Source organism: Hippocampus comes, unplaced genomic scaffold (genome assembly GCF_001891065.2).
Source record: "Hippocampus comes isolate QL1 unplaced genomic scaffold, H_comes_QL1_v1.1 scaffold2, whole genome shotgun sequence".
Lineage (NCBI taxonomy): Eukaryota > Metazoa > Chordata > Actinopteri > Syngnathiformes > Syngnathidae > Hippocampus > Hippocampus comes.
Genome location: NW_017805139.1, coordinates 4,475,328 through 4,479,859, shown reverse-complemented (window position 1 = coordinate 4,479,859; position 4,532 = coordinate 4,475,328). Strand labels below are relative to the sequence as shown.

The window sequence follows — 4,532 nt, the reverse complement described above, 5'->3', positions numbered from 1 at the left end:
AAGACAAGAAGAGCTCTGATGCTGGAAGACAGGGTAAAAGTGGTCAAAATGAAAGACGGAGCAAGCAAAATAAAAGACATTATCCAAGAAATTGAGGTAAGTGAAAGTGAATGCTGATCGTAAATTTCGCAATTTCTTTCCCTTTTTTTTCTTTCTACACTGACAATATCAAGTGTCAGATCAGTGTGTGCTCATACTTATGCACTATTGGAATAAAAATAGAGTACACATACGTTTGTGTGTGCGTGTACACATACGTTTGTGTGTGTGGGTGTGTGGGTGTGTGTGTGCTTACATCTGATATCAAATTTGCTACAGTGAAAAACCCCCTGTTGTGAAAAATTTCTTGCTGCAAACATGATTTCGTTGTAGAGGAGTTTCACTGTAGTTCAGATTGATTTCTGTGGCAGATCTGTCAACAGCCCCCTACGTAATTACTCACACATGCAGAAATGGATGCAGATCCTGAGCGCAGGCGGATATAAGTCATCAGTGAACAAAGTGAAGTTACACTCCAGGTATTGGTCATTGGAGCATTTGTGTAATTTCATAGTCCTCAATTACTAATACTGCTTAAGCTACAATGGCATGTCATTCGTGAAAAATGCCTAACTTCAGATAAGCTATTAGATTCATGATCGAGTTTGTAGCCGGTTGAGTGTTTGAGTAATTTACAGAAACAGTCAACCAAGTATCCACTGTGTGTAACTGAGCCATCATTAATGAATCGTTTTAGAATTTTTCTGAACCCATAAATTATTCAATCTCTTACTTTTTCCCCAGTCTTAATACACGTACATATATCCACTATCAGGGGTTATAATTCACCACCTATTGGTGGATGAAAGGCCGTAGTGGTGAAATAAAAAAGGGGGGGTGGAGGGAGAGGTTTCCATCTACCTCATTGAGCAGAAAGAAACACATTGTCACTGTCCTGTAGATAAACATATCTTCATTTGGACACCCCAATAAAATAAAAATGTAACAAATAACAAAAATGGACATACATGTTTTTTCACATGACAGCAACGATATACTTATCAGTGGAATCACAACCATTCATTCTAGTAGTCTGAGTAGGACATTTCCACAAGACACCGCATGTTCTTCTGTTTGACAAAAGCCAAATCTTCCCTGATGACATGACCTAGGAAGAGCAATTGCGAAAACAGGGTAAATTGCTCGAACAAATGATTTCCTTCTTGTGGGGTGGAAGGGAAGGTCATCTTTTCTACCGCCATTAGTTGAACAAACTTAATTAAAAGGCAATTAAAAGCACACACAGACTAAATAAAGGGATTGAGAGTGGTATGGGACCTGCCAAAGAAAGGGGAAGACAGGATAAGGGGCTTACCACGACAGAAGGGGGAGGATCCAAAACTACACAGCACCCGTGACACAGCAAAGCAAAAAGTGAAAAGGGACTACAGTGAAACTCTTCTACAACGAAATCATGTTTGCAGCAAGAAATTTTTCACAACAGGGGTTTTTTCACTGGAGCAAATTTGATCTCAGATGTAAGCACACACAAACCCACACACACCCACACACACAAACGTATGTGTACCCGCACACACGAATGTATGTGTACTCTTATTTTTATTTCAATAGTGCATAAGTATGAGCACACACTTATTTGACACTTTATATTGTCAGTGTAGAAAGAAAAAAAGGGAAAGAATTTGCAAAATTTACGATCAGCATTCACTTTCACTTACATCAATTTCTTGAATAATGTCTTTTATTTTGCTTGCTCCAGCTTTCATTTTGATCACTTTCACCCTCTCTTCCAGCATCAGAGATCTTGTCTTAGCTGCTTGACAATGGTCCATTTTGTAGCCATTTTAGCAATGCAACGTCCATCCTCGTCTGAATCTAACAATAACAAATACTTCCTGGCATGCAATGAACTTTTAAGCCAGCCACGGGACACTTCTATGGCCATAATTAGCCCTCGAAGGCTAAAAACCTTACGCTAACTGGAGCGCTTCTCTCTCATTAGCGCTCCAGTTAGCGTAAGGTTTTTAGCCTTCGAGAGCTAACTATGGCCATTGAGGACTACGAAGCATCCTGTGGCTGTTTTTAGCATGATAACAGGTAAAGCATTCGAGGAAATGTTCGTTTATTTGAATGTCCGTCGAGCCATAAGCAATTTACTCTGAGCAGCTAATCGGATGCTATGGATCTAGCTTCAGTATCTACACACATAGACAGTGAGGTCCCTCTTGGCCAATCGGAGGCCAGGATGATGCTCGGTAAGCCAATAGCAGAGCAGCTATGAGTATGTTGAGTCCAGGAAACTCGCAGCTCTGACCGAAATAAACATCGTTCACTATGTAAACCAGTGCAGTGGTTGCTGTTGCCGTTTTTCGAACGAAGCAGTCGAGGTCGCTGTTGGATAAGACTTCGTTGTAGTGAGTGTCTTCGCGAGGCTGGAGCAGAGAAAATGATTTCGTATAATGCAATAGGGGGGTTTTCGTCGTATGGGCGGCAGGAGAATGGGAATTGTGTTAATGCATTAAGATTTTTTCACATAAGGTGGTATTTTCGCCCATGTAGGTTTCGTTCTAGAGGAGTTTCACTGTACAACCAGGGAACCGTTGCTGCACCAGGGCCCTCATCACCTGTCAAACAAAAAGAAACACACGCTTAAAACATGCAATTATGGCTGCCCCGTACCACAATCAACAAAATGTAACATTTACCCCAAACCAAAATAACTCAAGACTCAACAATGTTAAATTGAGATAAGACAATTTACAAACAAACAAATAGAAACCCAATTTACAGCAAATTTTACAAAAAAAAAAAAAAACCCACAAGAGAAAGAATGATCAAATCAAATTTATCAGAGCCTGCAACATTGTTAAAAACCAGCTGATACGGTACAGTCTAGACCAGGGGCCCCCAACCTTTTTTGCCCCACGGACCGGTTTATGTCAGACAATATTTTCAGGGACCGGCATTTAAGGTGTGGCGGAAATAATACAACGAAATAATATGGTATGAGCTGCATGAAAACTGCGGCATTTTCGAAATATAATAATAAACACAAGGAGCGTCTAATCTGTCCGCAACACTCCGATCACTATGGCAATGTTTAATGCCTTCGAAATACGATACAACGCAAATTCAAAGTGCATGAAAATGACGACTCACCACTGCACCGAATTTGATTTTCTGCAACCAGACGGTCCCATCTCGGGGTAATAGGAGACAATGACACCTCAAGTGTGTGGTTTATGTCCAGTCTACTTCGTAATTTTGTTTTCGTCGCCGTTGCTGCTGAAACCCCCCGCCTCACACAGGTAGGATGTCGGAAATAGCAACAGTGCTATTGTGGCGATCTCAGAGTATTCACTCATAACTTTCATCCAGTTGTCTCGAACGTACTATTAAGGCCGCCGTGATTTGCGATCTCCAGCAGTTTTTTTTACTCATTTTGCGAGCTCCTGCGTTTTGTTTTGAAGTAATCGGTCACGTGACGGAGAAGGGTGGCTTGACGTGTGTCAAGCGTGACACAGACGGATGTAACGGAGAATTCGGTAGTTTTTCAAAATAAAACATCTTTCGTATTCCGAAATAAATAAAACGGAATTCAGGCAAGTTCTTTCTGTGCGGCCCGGTACCAAATGCCCGGCGGACCAGTCCGCGGACCGGCGGTTGGGGACCCCTGGTCTAGACACCTCGCTTGCAACTGTAGGGAAACGCTGTGGGAGCAGTTTCCACCACCACCTACGACGCCGAAAGTGGAGGGAGAGAGCCCAACACTTAAAATGGCAGTTTAAGAATTGTGTCCAGTATTCATGAGCCAAGATAGCAGCCTGCCTCACAACAACGGCGGCAGCAGAATAGCTGCACATTGTAAAACAAACAAACCAATCCAAATCCAAACTTGGAAATGTACAATTAATTAAAACTATAACATTTCCTACCGGAAAACAGGTGCGCGTGTCCAGCAACAGCAGGAGGAAAGCTCAGCCCAAACTTGACTCGTGACGGCTGGGAGAGAATTAGTATAAATTTTCTCAACAGACCATCAACGGCAAAGTGTAAAAAGTGCAGACGACTTGGCGTTTTAGCGCAGGAAGAGTACCACGCTCACGCGGAACACCTTAGGTAGTCCCGCTCCCTGTCACACCGCGCTGAGGTAACTGGGCGAAAACAGGCAAAAACAAAAGTATAGCGCCCAGTGCCCGAAAGGATAAAAATGAACAGCGCACACATACCTTGTGGCGAAACCCAACACCACTCTGCAACATACAAGCACACGTGTCTGCCGACTCCGAGAATGAGGAAGAGAAAGAGGAAGTTCCAACCAGGTGTACAGTGAAACTCCTCTAGAACGAAACCTACATGGGCGAAAATACCCCCTTATGTGAAAAAATCTTCATGCATTAACATAATTCCCATTCTCCTGCCCCCCATACGACGAAAAACCTCCTGTTGCGTTATACGAAATCATTTTCTCTGCTCCAGCCTCGCGAAGACATTCACTACAACGAAGTCTTATCCAACAGCGACCTCTACTA

At 42.6% G+C, this 4,532-nt stretch overlaps 1 protein-coding gene across 1 annotated transcript in view; it reads left to right on the top strand.

Moving 5' to 3' along the window:
- LOC109514292 (GDNF family receptor alpha-4-like) overlaps positions 1-4,532 on the top strand; it is a 33,876-nt gene that overhangs the window by 7,006 nt on the left and 22,338 nt on the right. The gene's annotated exons all lie outside the window — the stretch shown is intronic.